The sequence below is a fragment of the Dipodomys ordii genome, unplaced genomic scaffold (genome assembly GCF_000151885.1).
Source record: "Dipodomys ordii isolate 6190 unplaced genomic scaffold, Dord_2.0 Scaffold104, whole genome shotgun sequence".
Taxonomy (NCBI): domain Eukaryota; kingdom Metazoa; phylum Chordata; class Mammalia; order Rodentia; family Heteromyidae; genus Dipodomys; species Dipodomys ordii.
Window position 1 is genome coordinate 5,654,931 of NW_012267320.1, and position 16,961 is coordinate 5,671,891.

The following is a 16,961-nucleotide window of genomic DNA, read 5'->3' on the forward strand; positions in this document are numbered from 1 at the left end:
GAGGGAGGGAAGAAGGAAGGAAGGAAGGAAGGAAGGAAGGAAGGAAGGAAGGAAGGAAGGAAGGAAGGAAGGAAGGAAGGAAGAAAGGTGGAATCCAGAAATCATCAGTCTCCTTTAGGCTCATGGAGTCCTAATTCTACTCCCTTTGTGGCAGAGTCTCAGCTGTTCTGACATCAGGTTGGATTGCTTTCCACCTTGCCCCCAGGAGAGGAGGTGCTTAACCCCTACCCAGGTCTGCTCCCCTGTCCAGGACCTCTGCTCTAGCAGGACCACTGTTTCTGTCTCTTAAGCCTTCAGAAAGACAAAGGGCATTGTTTCAATCATGCCCCCATCTCTGCCTGTGTACAGTGTCTCTAATCTCCCACCCTCCACCTGTCTGTCAGAGGTAGCAGGTGAGGGCTTTCCTGATTTATATTTTTCTACTTTATTAGTGGGCTCTTAATATTTTGTTTATCTTCTTACAAATGGATGATGACAGAGTCAAATGCTAGTATCACACACTATGACTTACTGTAAATGAGTCGCTCTTGCCTCTTTAGTCATGAAGGTCAGAGATCCTGGCTCTTTCTTCCCTTCGAATTTACTCTCTCCCTTAATTTTTCCTGACATATTGCCTTTAAGCATGTTCCACAAGTTTATCATTCCTGACCAGGCATCATGGAACCTTCATAGTGAGTCATGACAAAATCCTTCTCTGGTCAACTTCTCAGCCGACCTTTTCAAAATGGCCAACGACACCTATTCTGTTACTTTGTTTGTGAACATACATGTCTCAGCACATTTAAAGTAAAATTTAGACCACTACCAAATTCCAAAAATGTTTATTGTTCTTCTCTAAAAAGTTACTTTTATCATGGAATATTGGTCTATTTACCTGTGCCATAAGTTAAATTATAAAACAAAATATTGGAAGAAAAGAAAGTACAGAAAGAAAAGAAAGAGGTAATGAAGAAGGGTTAGGAGAAGAGAAAGAGGCAGGGAGAGAAAGAGAGTAGGAAAAAAGCAAAAGAAGAAAGACAAAAATTAAATTAAATTAAATCACTTGCTTATATGTAAACATTCTATGGAATGTTTCCCAGTTTTTTATGAGTATAAAATATATAACAATCAATGATCCCCAATAAATCCGCTTTGCAAACACTGTATGCATGTATGTATGCATGCATATAGGCATGTATGTATATATGATGTATGTATTCACATTTGTTTTGGAATTTGAACTCTGGGCTTTGCACTTACTGCCAAATGCTCTTCCACTGAGCCACACCTCCAGTTCTCATAACTTTGTAGTGTAGTTTTGAAATCTAAGACTTAGTTTTGTCGAAATCTCTTAGACAATAGTTAATCAAAAAGTGCAGTAGAATAAGTTCTTCATAGGAGCAACTGAAGTTACTATCCTATATGGTTTGTATGTTTGAGTTTTCATTTTTCATAATTATCATCCCTTATATTTAGTATAATGTAAAATCCATTTATATTTACTCTGTAAAAGATGTAATTAGGAATAAATATTGCCCTGATAAACATATTTTTAAGTGGTGAGTCCTTGTAAAGAGTCATTATTTGAATGGATGATAAGTGATTGCTCAGTATAACTCCAGATAAGACATGTTGACAAAAGATAGTTGGGCACAACATTTCCATTAAGGTTAAGTGCTGGTCTTAGTTGAAGGCCTTTTTGATTTCTTTAACTGTCTAGATTCTATTATATTTGATTTGTACCCACATATAATTAGTGCTTTTCTTGAATGTCCTGGAGTTTAGAAACATAGTGCAAAATCTGTGCTTACAATCTTGTCACATTGCTAAAGAATTGGGAGTGAGTACCATAAAACACATTTTTAAATTGTGGTCACTTTGTAGTTATGTTTTGGAGAACAATTATCTGTCTATAGATCTATTTAATTAGTGGCATATAAACACATACATTTTCTGAATGCAAATAGGGAGAACATTTCCAAATTTAAAATATAGTTCCTAAATTCAAAGAAAAAAATAGAGTTCAGTATACCAGAGAATGTCAGGACTTAGCATTAACTGATGGAAAAGGAGAAAATTGGAGGGGGAAATATCTTTTTGAAATGTAGATACAACAAAGAAAAATTTATATACTCTAGTGAAAAGGTATTTACAGACATAAATTTCTGAAATCATTCCTATTAAGTTGGTGACAGGAAATCCAAGGATGGAAATCAATACAAAATGCTCTCATCAATTAAAATACTCTATTAATCTTAGGAAGATGTTAATGAATATTGAAACACAGGTGATATCTATCTATCTATCTATCTATCTGTCTGTCTATCTGTCTATCTATCTATCAATCAAAAGTTCAGGATAAAGGTTTTGTTTTGGTCAGTTATGGGGCCTCAACTCTGGGCCTGGGCGCTGTCCCTCAGCTCTTCAGCTCAAGTCTAGCGCATTACCATTTGAGCCACAGAGTCACTTCTGCCTTTTTCTGCTTATGTGGTGGTGAAGAATGGAACCCAGGACCTCATGCATGCAAGGCAAGCACTCTACCACTGAGCCACCTTCCCAGCCCCAACTGCTCTTTTTTTTTTAATGTAAGTAGAAGTCTCTTCTGTAACAAGGGACTCCAAGGACCACTTGGATTGGTGGAGAATGGTACCAGCAATCATCTAGCCACTTACTCAGAACAAGAAGAGTTGCTCCTGTGCTGCTTCATCTCTAAATCAAGCTACCCTATCTCCCATTAATACAGCTGTGAATCTAGGAGTATTTAAGCTTCTTGCTTTTTCATTGAATCTTGCTAGTACTCAGACTATATGCATCACTCAGACTATAACTTCTTGCATATGCCTCTGTTTTTTTTTAAATGAATCCCTCTAAGAAATGGTACATAAGGTTCTTAAAATACTGCTATCACTATGCAACTATGAGAATGACTAAGAGACTATGAAAACACAATTCAGTGTGTCAAGGATTATGGAGGCACAGAGCTGGCCCACCAGTTAGGATTCTCAGCAAGTATAAAGTGAGTTAATATGGGAATTTACCTAATGATCCATGACATCTGTTAAACATTTGCCTTTATTATATTAGCTCTCCCTTGATCTCAGATGGTGTGCCCCTCACTTCCCATAATGAATTTCACCCTGTCAACAGAAGCATTATTTTCACTGCGATAGCTTCCTGATTCCAACAGGAAAATGACAGCAGCATGGACAAATGTCATTTTCTTAGAGAGGAGGGAAACTTCTATCTACTCTCATGTAGATTTCTCTTCATGGTGGTTGCCCACATGCATGTGAAATACATCTAAAGCAAAATATTATAGTATATGATTCAAGAGGTAGAGCTCCCATCAAGCAATAACAACCTCTGAGTCCAACCTCCATTAAACACACACACACACACATACACACACACAGAATGACTGCATCTATTTTTTCTGTCTATTCATGTACTAGCTCATTTGCATTTGTGCCATTCTTGATTCCCTATGATCATATTTGCACTCTCATTATATTAAGGAACCCAGAAATAACCTATTTGACATAACCATCAATCTTCCAGGGTACTGAAAATATTTGCATACTACCAAAGTAAAGCTGAAGGAATTTTAAAAATCCCTGAAGTCAGCTAATCTTTACAAGGAAAGACTAGATTTTAAACTTAAGAATCCTGAATGCAGTGCTCTATCTACTGACCTATGTGTATTGTTATCAAGCAAAGGATCTAAGGTTAAAACCTCTGAGTCCTGGTGTTCTACCCTAAGTCAACTAGTCATTCTCCCTCTCTCCCATTCTCTTTTTTGTCTTCTATGTTTGCTTCTTCTTCTTCCTCTTCTCTTTCCTCTCCCCCTCTCTCTTCTCTTCCTCCTCTCCCTTTCTCATGCTCTCTTTTTTCCTTTTTTCCTCTCCCTTTCCTTCCCCCCCTCTCTTAGATCTCCCATTTTCCTTTCCCCTCTCTCCCTTCCTGTCTTTCCATCCATGGATGCTCCATACCCCTTTTTTTGCCATTTCTGCTCTCCACCCTTCCACAACAGTGTGTTCCTCCTCAACTGGGGTTGATGGGATCCGTGCACCTCTCATCTCCTTCACTGTCAGATCTAGACTTGTCATTTAGCTGAACCTGATGCAGTGTCACCAGGTGGGCGGCCATGTCCCATCTGTAGGCAAATTGGTCTTACCGTAGTCTTCCAGCTGGTCACTTATTACCAGGGTGACGCTGACAAGTTATTTGACTGCATTGTAGTTTAATCTTCTCCTCTGTAAAATGTGAGTAATAACCGTCACAACTTCATAGGGTTTTGTGAAGACTGAGTGAGTGCTCATAAGAAAGCCACAGAGCTTCACTCGCCAGAAGATGTGCCTTTGTTATATGTGAGTTATTGCTACCCTCATTTAGATATCTTTGTATTTGGCTCTGTGACAGGTGACTGTAAACACATGACCGCAAGCCCCAGTTCTGTACAGCACGGAGGCTCATGCTTATGGACCAAAGCATGCAGCGCATGAAATAGCCTTTCTGGATAGGCTCACATATCCGAAACATGGGGAAAGTGGGCTAGCGTGAATAGATGCTGGCTAACAACTAACTAACCCAGACCAGCTGTGTTCTTTATAGAAGCAGAGTAGACTGTATGAGTGTATCTGTACTTAGCAATGGACCATCATCAATGTTTGCTTTCCTACTGGCTGCATCATATTATGTAAGCCCCAAATTTAAAAGAATGAGCAGTTACTCATGACACCAAAGAGACGATGATGGAGGAGTGAAATGTGGGATTCTACCACGTCTCTGCTGTCCAGACTTTTCTTCTGAAAACTTTTTTTTTCAAGTATTCTTATCTCTTCTCCATGTCAAATTGGCGATGTTCCTCACTCTGCACATCCGTGTTATAAAATACGAATAAAGCTGAAATAAGGATACAGGTAGACTCCTTGTAACAATAAGATGTACAAGACACTATGTTGAAAATGAATTTTACAACTTTGGAGCGGGGAAGGAAGAGTTGGGGAGGTGGGAGGGAAGGGATGGTAGGGGAAAAACAAAGGAGGGGGTAGCAATGCTCGATAGGTAATGTATTCATTACCTTACTCCTGTAACTGTAACCCCTCGGTATAGTGTCTTTACAATAAAAATATATACTAAAAAAATAATATCCTGTATAATTAGTATTTCTGATAAACAACAAAATATTTTCATGTGACTATGTCTGAGATGGCACAAGAACACTGCTTGTGCTAAAAAAGTGGTGGTTTATCTAAAACTCAAAGGTAACTAGATACGTAATGACTCTTACGAACTCTTGCACCTCTCTCAGTTTGGCCTTCCAGTATATGTTACCTATTGGTGGAACTAAAGTTAGAACTTAGGGTCCTATACATGCTGGGCAAGAATTTTATCACATGAGCCCTACCACCATTTCACATCTTCTATTTATCTATCTGAAGAATGATTCTGAATATGCATCAGTATCCTCAGACAAATAGCATATATTAATCAACAGATTATTCTTTCCACGTATGTGGCCTTTTGACCAACTTACCTCCTGATCTTTCAAGAACTTCTATCCAACCTAGTGCTTTAATTCCAAAATACCAAGTTGTAAAAATAATTACCTGTTTATTTACCTTTCCTCACCCACTGGCTACTTATTCCCTTTCATTCTGGCACTTATACATTCCTCAAAGAGGTCTCATTTGTTATATCATCAATGTTCTCTTGTTCCAGATCTTTTCATCTTTCCCTCAGGATATTCTCCAGTAAGGGCTGCTCTAACTGGATCTTCACTCCATTGATATCTTAGCTACCTTTCCAGCTGATAACAAGCTCACAGTTGGAGGCAGACTTCTTGGATTCCTATCAACTTGATTCACTCACTCTATGACCTCAGGGAATTTATTTTTATCCCCAATAAATCTTCTTCTCTGCAGACTGAAAATAATGTCAGTATAGTTTTCTGAGGATTAAAGACTCAGGTGTTTTCAAAGCCAAAAGAATATCCAGAATCAGTAGGCAGTAGATATGAGCCATTATCATTATCATCATTATTATTTCCATAAAACGCTTTAGATCTCTGTTATCTCATCTCATAGAAAAGCTTCCTTATTCAACTAAACAACACACGAAAACTGGTTCTCTTCCATGGTCCACGTAAACAAATGAACACAGAACAGTTCACTGAGGTCATTTGCAGCTCTGTTCTTGCTACATGTTTTCTTTTTCTTACATAACCAGTTTTATTACATAATGTGATCCATGAATTTCTCCCCTGCTCACTTATGAAGGCTAGATATCCTTAAAGTTAATGCATTATCGAAGCTCACAGAGTTAAATACCCTTCCTTGTTATTCCTCTCCTGTTTGTAACATGACATGGGTGTCCAACTGGATGCATTTCCACCTTCAAAAACATCTCTTTTATACAGTATGTTCCTGTGAAAATGTTAACTGAAATAGTTGGCCAATAGACATTTACAGTTTTCTGGAACAGCTCGATTACTTCTAAGGCAGATTGTGAATGCATAGGGAAATCCTGATGAGTTCCTAGAACTCCTCTCCCAACAGCCCACACCTGAGCTCCCTCCACGTGGTGGCTTGTTGTCTCCTTTTCTTGGATTCCACCCAAAGATCTTAGGAAAAAAATGTTTAATAAGGAAAAAAAACAGCCAAAGGAACGTTTACCAAGCCAACATGTATCTCTTCCTTTAAAAATGCTTTATTATCCTTAATAAGTTATCCAAAGAAATTGTCATAGAGCAAAGGAGTTTATGAACACAATGCATCCTGGTCATTGTCGCCCCTTTAACATTCTCACCCCTTTCCACTTATCCTTCTCTTACTTCTCTTAATTTTGTGGTACATACAATGAATTCTTGCCTGGATTCTCTCCCACTTTCCCTTTTCATTCATCTACCTCTCTTCCTTTGGTTCCACTCCTCTCTTGCAATTCTCATTTCCTGCTGCTTGTCTTATTAGGTTTTGACCTCATCTTTCTAAAAAAATTATACTAGTTGAGCTTTCTGTAGAATCTATTATAGTCCCATTAATTCATTTGTAACCACCTACATATTACCCAACATTTTTATTTCTAGATTTATAGGCACATTCTGTCTACTACAAACGAGGGAAAGCCTGCAACTTTTGTTTCTCTGGGTCTGGATTACTTCACTGAATATTTTTCCCCCAAACCCTTTCCATTTCTTTACAAATGGTACCATATCATACTTTCTACTGGATGAGCAAAATTTCACTGCACATATATATATATATATATATATATATATATATATATCACATAGTTCACACATTCTAGAAGACTGTGAGAAGATATGGGTTGTGTCAGGTAAGATTGCTGATTTAAAGAAGTGAAAATCACCAGCACACAACACACACACACACACACACACACACACACACACACACAGGAAATTACAGCACAATTAAGTAGCTGAAAGAAACTTTGCCAAAGCTGAGAAGTGAGATGATGAACTATTCAGGTTTCAGGGTTGTCAAGACACCTGCTATACAAGCCGACTAGGAGCAAAGCAAAAAATCATCTTAGGTTCTTACTTGTCTTTATTGCTCCACTTGGGTTTAGCTACCACTAAACTAGCTATAGTCAACGGCTGTCATGGGCACCATCTCCTCTGCTTCTGAAGACCACTACTCAGTCATCTGTTCTTGCGTATGACAGTTTGGGGGCTTGAAGGCAGGGCCTGGGTGCTGTCCCTGAGCTTTTTTTTAATCACCTGCACAGTTCCACTTCTGGCTTTGTGGTGGCTAATTGGAGGTAAGAGTATCACAGACTTTCCTACTTAGACAGGTTTCAACCTGTGATCCTCAGATCTCAGCCTTCTGAGTAGCTATGATTATGGGTGTGAGCCACCGCTGCCGGGTTCCCAGTTATCATCCTATACCAGCATCACTTTGCCCAAGCCCCTGGTAGCAATCTTATTAGCAATGTCTAAGTCACAGGTCTGAGATCCAACTATTCAGAAGAATGAAAGAGCACTGTGGAAAACTACACTAATGACACAGAATTAAGAGTAAGCCTTAAATATTTTTCTACACCAGATTCAGCATAGAATATAAATACGTAGAGCTCTGGTTATCCATGTGACAAAAGTACTTCTGAACTTAATGCCTTTATGCACTATAGCTTTCCAGCCATTCCTCTTATATTCTGGGGTAACTCAGAATCTAACGAATCTTCACTGACACTTTGGGGTTAAGACCTACAGCCCTGGTTAGAACTGTGCATGCATTTTCTGAAGATTTGCCAAGAGGACTGCCCTGTACATTATTACCCTTCTACCCCTGCACCATCAGGCACATCACTGCCAACAAGGGAACAGGGCAAGAAATAAAGTGGAGGGACATCTCTGGAGGCAGAAACCTCGTGGTAAAAGTCCAAGTTCACTCAGAGTACACAGGGTTGAATACTGCCCAAGAGATGGCAGATGGTGCTGGCCTGTTGAAGATGAGCTGTGACAGAGGTGACAGGAAGAAGCCAAGAGGAAGCAAAACTAGCATCTCTGTGAACAGGATGTCATGACATGGCAGATAAAATACCACCACACAAACTGTGCTCCCGTGTTTAAGTGGACATTGCAGCAAAGGCTGCCAAAGGTGTCTACCATATTCTCTTTGTGGAGAGCTCAGTAGATCAGCTGTGTGGCTAAGTGGAACACCACAGGTTCTGGAGTCAGCTTGGTTAGCTCAGCTCCAACTTGTGCACTTAATGGTCACTGGGCCTTTGAGGAACTCATTACTTAAGCTCTCCATTCCCCCTAGAAAATGAAGGTATTGATAGTGTCTACCTTATAAAGCGATTGTGCTCAGTGAATCCATATATCCAAAGTTACTGTCTGTCCATCGTAGTTTTAATACACATTTACTATTCTTCCTATTATTATGGCCAGATTGAGGGATATGTCTATCTCAGGGACTCAGTTGAAGTGGTTAACCATTTAATGGTTGTTGGTTTTGAGGAAGGGTGAACAGACCAAGATGTTTACATCAAATATCTTCTTCCAGGGAATGTCAGAAGCAATCATGTGTAATTAGTGAGCCAAAGCAATCTTTTGAAATACGGTTGGAGTATTACCTCATGTCACGGGGTGAATTTATGAGAATTTCAACCAGGATCAGATAAAAGCCAAGGCTTTGAGGATGGAAAAATTACCTCTAATAGGCACAAAGGTGATTAAAGGTTCACTAAATTAAAACATGCTAGACACTCAAGAGGCCCTCTTCACTGGGTCTGAGAATATTAAAGGGCTTGGTGGGCTCAAGTGCCTTTGAGATGTGAGGGCTGGGAGATTTACCAACGCTACTTCTGAGGGTTTATAAATTCACTGTACACAGAGTGACATTTAAGGCTATGTAAGTCAGTTTTTACTGCCCAGCCTCTAACAGAATAAACTGCAGACATGGGGAATCTGGGCTTCTCCAAATGCTTTTCAATAAATACTTTTAAGCTTGGGACTCTAAACATCCATTCTCATTTTGTCTATGGAGATGGTAAGACCAGGTAAAACTCATGCTTGAACGCTCTCTGTTCAAGAGCGAATGTATTCTCAATAATCAATGCCACATCCACCAGCAAGATGATAGAACATCCTCTTTTCTTGATCACCTGTGTTCCTCATTTGTAGACATGAATCTTTAATATGAAACACTTTCTTGAACTATTGTGGTTGATTTTATTTTTGCTTGTGGTGTACTACCACCCATAAATAATAAGGGCATTTGGTTGCTATGGACAATTTTTTCTTTATGTCCAATCATTGAAAATATAAAAACAGCATAGTATTTAAGACTAAAATATTTCATGTACATAGTTAGTGCGCAAGACCAGTATGTAAGGCTTTTTCCACAATGTTCCTATGCATCCAGATGAACAAATCCAAGAAAACTATGCCATAGACTGATTTTGTACCATGTAGAGCAGTATTCAGCTATTTATATGTAATTGAGTTGAGTGGGTGGTAAGGTCATAACCGGAAATCAATTGGGTTAATTTAGTTTTACTTTTAAGACTTCTTTTATGAATTTATATTTATTGCTGAAAATAAAACCAGTGAACATAATACTTTGGATGAGTTTTTGAGTTGTGATGTTGACAAGTAGATTAGCTAGCTTCAAATTTAATAACTTGTGATGAACTTACTTCAAAAATAATTAAAATATCAATATTAAAACACAAGCATCCATATTCAACACCCCACTTTCATTTCATATATATATATCTACATGTAGTGGTATACAGATGTATATATGCACACATAAATATGTATATATATTTACATATATATGAAGGGGAAGCAAAGACCTCTCCATTTCATGAAACTTATTACATTTTTTGTCACTTTCATCAGAAGGTGATAAATGTCATGGAAACCTTTGAATTCAACTTCTTTGATTTTTTCTTCATTATTCATGACTCAAGCCACCTTATCCTATCTCCTTTACTCAAATTTCCCAATATTATCACCAAAATTTCCACTTAGACCTGCTTTTATTGAAACAAACAGCATTTTCTTTCAAACATGTATGCTTCCCTAAACATTTTCCTACAATGTCTCCTAACTTCAAGCAAATGATAGTAAGCACAGAATCTACGAAGTATTTTTAAATAGATTAACAGTAGTTACAAGTGTCAAAGATACTCTCCTTTTTTGAAAAAGAACTAGTATGTTGCTGTGTGTATGGGCATTTAAATTTGTATTTGGAACTTGCTTTCTTGCTTATAAGGACCAGTTTTTCAGGCTGCTTAAAAGATGTGTGGTAACCTCTCCCTCTACTAAACTAATATTATGAGCACAATGTTCCCTATTAGAAGAGAATAATGGGAAAGATTTTTGAGATGCTAACTTAAAGCATGAAAAAGAGAGGAATTGTTCTATTTTTATCAGAATTGACAAAGAATTAAAATTGGTCATTTCAACTTGAGTGTTCGTTGGGTAATATCTATGGAAGCTTGATGATTCTTTTTAGGCACCTTCTATTCTAAGTTTTCTTTTATTCTCCAATCAGAGTCTTAGAAGTCAAAATGAGAAACACAGAGAAAACAGAAGAAATACCTTGTTAAAATGCTTTATCTCTTGACAGACAAAGGTTAGGCAATAAGAGCTAGTAGGAATGAACTTGTAGCTTCTCAAATACAGTCTCTAACTGGGAATTACCTACAGCATTCATCTTTCAGTAGACTGTTTAAAATCACTGGAAAATTTAATAAACTTCTGCTTATTCAGGCAAAGTTCTTATCAAACTTCAGAGAGCCATGACAAGGCCTTGAAAATTTGTAAATATTTCCATGCAGACATAAATTTTTACATTACTGTCAGCTCTCATTTAGTGTAATTCTTTTCTGCTTTAAGGCTTCTATTTTGAGAGAAAAATACTGAAAATTCTGTGGGTTGATTTATAAAGCATTGGCCCTTAAAAATAATATAGAGAATATAGTTCCACAAAAGGAAAAGTGAAAATACATTGCTGTAAGGGTATCAAGAACCTTAACATCGTTCAGTGCCATAACCAAAGTGTCATCTGTTAAAATAACATCATCATCATTTATTCATTATCTGTTTAAATATCTTGCATAGTCTCTGAGATCAGTAGGAATAAGGCATCAATCAGAAGGTTAAGTAAGTTTCCCAGGGTGATATTTTGAATTTATAGTAAAACCAGGACTTGATTATGGATTGAATATCCCTGTGTTGTTTTTTTTTTTAAATATATCCTGATGTAGTCAGAAAGTAGGCACCAAAAGTGACATTTGAGATGCAGAGTGTGCTGAGAGATGGTAGATTGGGTTACTAGTCTTCATTATCTGATAAAGATTGAATACCTGCTAGGAAAACGGAATAGAGTTCTAGAAGACAGAAGAAAAGGAAGAAAATTGTCTTGCTAATGCCTTCTAGTATGATTAGATTGGCACAGACTAGAAAAAAATCAAGAAGTTTCATTCTCAAAAACGTATTTTTATTAGCTTTAAGTAGTTTTACAAAGGACTTGCCATTTGCTGAAGCAGTTTATGGGTATAGTGCATCTTGATCAATGTCAACCCTTTTAGCATTCTAATATAAGCCAAATGAGAAAAAATGCTCCAATATGTCTAATTTTAGATGGAGTAGATATCAGCAACTCTCTGCATGCAGCTGTTAAAACAAGAGTCATAATTCTAAGGTGAAAATTAGCAGAAAAAGTTGCATAGTAGAGGGAAGTTTTAAGGTTCCAATAATGAGAACTGGGTAGTAAAATATGATCAAGGAGGAGAGATAATCAAGCAGCTATAATGTTTTCTCATTGTACTTTACCCTTTCTCTCTTTCATCCCTGGAAATATCATGTCTCAAATACTACCAGCTAACTTCTGAGGGAGGAAACTTTTGCCGCAATGTCACCTAGGAGATAAGGTAGATTAGGTATTAGAAAGAAGACAATCTGAAAGGAGGGTAAATTCTGGATGTCAAAATATCCCTTTCATTGTGGACCTTTTATAAATTACAATGCTGCCTAACGCATACAATACTGCCTAATGTTCACTAAAATAAGTGGGTATTAGAAACATGTAGAATGTTGGAGCGATATAAGTAACTTACTAAATTTTCAGAGTCAAAATATAGAATGCAAGAACATCACAATTGGGAAGAAATTTGCATCATTTCTTTCCAAGGGCTTCCAGAATACCTCATACAGATGTGTTTATAGGTGTCAATTTGGGATGACTGACATAAAGGCTGCAGTGGATCTTTCTGTACACCAGGGGGCACATGGCTATTCACTTGAGGAATTTCCTAATATAATTAACCAGCATCTTTCTGTTCATTCTGTCTTTTTTATGGGTCCACAGACTTTATGTCTGGTTTTCAACATTTCTCCTGGTCTCTCTTATTCTGGTGTCCTACAAGCTTGAAGTGACTTGGGAGTTCATACTTTCTATCATTTATAGCCACTGCAAGCCATTTTTAAAACTGAGGATAAAATTCTTCAAACTCCTTCTTCATAATTTCCAAGCTTATGCTTTTTATTCTATGAAGACTGGCATTTCTGTTGTGATACACACTGCTGCAGATTAAAATGAGCATGGCTTCCTTTTTGGTCTTACATGCTTTGTGTGGTTCAGCTCCCCTGTTAGATCTTGTAAGAACAATTCCCATTAAAACGAGTGGCAGATCAGAAATAACTGAAAGCAAATGAGAAAGAGTCCTAGAATACTATTACTCAGTGGCTGCAACGGAAGTAGTCGCTAGCAAAAGTGTTTTTCTCTTACTTTTTTTGAAAAAGCACATAATTTTAGCACACATCCTTTGGTGTAGAGAAGAAACAACTTTCATTGATAAAAAGACAAAGAAATGGAAATACCTATATCCAACCATTTCAAGATAGATGACAGATAAAAAGTGAATGCAAAATCTATTCATATTCTTTTTCGAAGGTTCATGTCAGAGTTTTAGTGTGTGAGGCCACTAATATTCTAGAGAAAGGCTTGTTTTTAAGCTAGATTTCTTATTTCCTTTTTTGTTTTTGAACTTGAACTAAGCAGAGGCTGTGCTTCCATCAATGAAAACACACTTTGTTGTGTGTACCTGGCAGCCTGGGTTCAAGTCAGACAATCTAGGGAAGAACAGCAAAGGATGTCATCATCTCGGAGGGATGTCGTAAATCATATCCCATTTGCACATCAGAAGTGTCCCAATGGACAGTCACCTCTGTCTCTGGGGGTCAAGTGGAATGAATACTCATCCTCTATTAAAGTCAACACAAACTACAAAGTGATGTTCAGTGGCTGTGTTGTGGTTTATTTCTCAAGAGACTCTAATAATTACAAGCGAAAAAGAATTCTAGACTGTTCTCTTGTTGCAAGGTTTATGGAAGAAATATACCAAGGCACAGTGCTGCTTAGCAACATGGTCTCTTAAGAAACAGTCAACCATTGTAGAACTTCTCAGAAAGTCACCACACTATTCAATATCCTCATTCCTTTAGTTCAAGAAGAGTTAGCAACACAGTTCAAATACTTTTTGACCCTTCCATTGAGGCTAAACTAGGAATGTTAACCTGTAAGTGCAAATATTGATTTTTTTCTTGCAATCTTTTTAGTTCACTGAACAGCTTTCAAAAACTAAGTATGCACCCTAACTTTAATATGTCTTCAAACATCATCCTTCATTTATTAAAGAACTAGGTTATAATTGGTAACTGAATCCTAACATTTGTATTCATGTTAATGTTTGTAAAGTTCTAAATGAAATCATTATTGTAGGAATTATTATTTCAAATATTGTTCAATTTAATCATATTAAGTGCAATTCAGCAAACTTTAATGATTACCTGTTAAATAATAATAACAATAATAACAATAAACCACTGATAATAGTAAGAGAAATTATAATATTGATGAGCTGTTTCTGTATTAAACATTTTAAATATATGTCACAAAGAGACTTTCTGACTTAATGAAGTCCAGGCTCAATTCTGGGAAACAAACAAACTCAAGTACCCATAATTCAAGGAGAAACATGACTATGTCTTATTATTACTCTCAATATTAAAAGAAACTACTTTTCAGAGACAGAGAATGTATCATTGCAACATGTAAAAATTCATAGCAATAGTAGAAATAACAGTTTATAAAAAGTATATAAACAGTATATAAAAATAACAGTATATAAAAAGAGTAAGAGGAAAGCAATGAACAATTTCAAGTGAAATGTGGGATGAACTGGCAAGAGTAGCTTAGACCAAATCCTAGAATGCCAGGCTTTAGGTTAAGATAGCGCTAAGTCTGACCCCCTAGCTTCCAGAATTATCGACTATATATCACTGGATATATCGTTGTCTTTTCTGTTCTCTGACAACCACAAAAGAGTTGTGATCATTAGGTAAGATTAGACAGCCGGGCGCTAGTGGCTCAGGCCTGTAATCCTAGCTATTCAGGAGGCTGAGATCTGAGGATCATGGTTCAAAGCCAGCCGGGATAGGAAAGTCCATGAAACTCTTACCTCCAATACAAACCACCAGAAAACCGGAAGTAGTGCTGTAGCTCAAGTAGTAGAGTGCTTACCTTTAGCTGAAGAGCTGAGGGACAGCGCTAGCGCTCAGGTCCAGAGTTCAAGCCCCAAGATCGACAAAAAAAAAAAAAAAGATTATAAAAGCCCCACCACATATTAAAGTAGAAACAAAGCCGAATAGTTTATGCAAGTGGGTTTTTTTTTTAAACAAAGGTGCCATACAGCAAGCATTGTTGGTGGGAGTGTAAACTTATTCAAACACTTTGGGTAAGCAGTATGGAGCAGAGTAGGTCAAAGGCTATGAACATGCGACCAGATGAGATCATGTTAAGCAAAATGTACCCCAAGACAAGGACACAAGAGGTTTTTTTGTTTTTTTCTTTTTATTCTTTCTTGCTAGTGTTTTTAATGTACTTACAATACACTATGTGATTCTTTTGTTTCTGTTGTATGTTCTTCCCCCATGGTATAACCTCTGTTTGCACTGGATTTGATGCTGCTGCTCTGCATCTTGTATATATAAAAATATTTGTAATTTGGGGAGGGATATTCTAGAATGCTTAAATGAGGATGCAGGCTGATCCATTGTGATGACGAGATGTACGGACAGTATATTGAAAACGAACTTTAGAATATCGGGGTGGGGGGGAGTGGGAGGAGTTGGGGAGGTGGGGAGGGAAGTGTTGGTAGGGGAAAATAAAGGAGTAGGTAACAATGCTCGCTATGAAGTGTACTCAGTACCCTAGTCATGTAACTGTAACCCCTCTGTACATTTTTACAATTAAAAAAAAAGAATGATTCCACATAGAGCTCCCCTATGACCCAGCAATCCCACTTTTGGGCATTTACCCAAACAATCACAAACAAGACAAACAAGGCTACCAGCACAACTATGTTTATCACAACATTATTTACTATAGCTAAGATATCAAACTAACCCAGATGCCTCTCAGTAGATGGATGAATCAAGAAAATGTGATATATATGTACATATATATCACATTTTCATATATATATATATATATATATATATGAATTCTATGCCTCCATCACAAAGAATGACACTGCCCCATTTGTTAGGAAATGGAAAGACTTGGAAAAAATATTAAGTGAAGTAAGCCATACACAAAGAAACATAGGTCCCATGGTTTCCCTTATTTGCAATAACTAGTATACGTCTAGGACAATCTTACCAGTCAAGCAGAAAAGGTCAAAAGCTATGTACATATGACCATATAAGATGATGTTAAGTGAAATAAACCCCAAGATAGGCACAGGAGAGGTTTTATCTTTGTCGCTATTGTTTTGAATGTCCGGTGTGATTTTTTGTTGCTTTGTATGTTCTTCCCCCATGGTATAACCTCTGTTTTCACTGTATTTGATTCCGGTGCCCTGCCTCTTGTATACACATTTTTCTAATTTGGGGAGGGGAAGGGAAATAAGCAAATGCTGAAACAAGAATGCAGGTTGACCCATTGTAACAATGAGATGTACAAGATACTATATTGAAAATGAATTTTACAACTGGGGGGAGGGAAAAGTTGGGGAGAGCGGGAGGGAAGGGATGGTACGGGAAAGACAAAGGAGGAGGGTAACAATACTCAATAGGAAATGTACTCATTTACCTTACTCATGTAACTGTAACCCCTCTGTACAGTATCTTTACAATTATATATATATGCGACTTATCAAGACTTTCAACTCTTTTCCGTATGTCTCCTGTGCAATACCTACATGTGTATATGTGTGTATCTATGTATCTCCACATCATCTGTATTTCTACATCTATCTCTACCTCTATTTCTAACTATATCATCTGTATTTGGATATTGATATCATCTATATTAATATCAATGGAGATAAAGAGAGGGAAAGAGAGAGAGAGAGGAGAGGAGAGAGAGGAATTGGGAATTACCTCATGCTTTTATAAAGGTGAGGCACTCCACATTGCTCTCTGTAATCTGGATACTCAG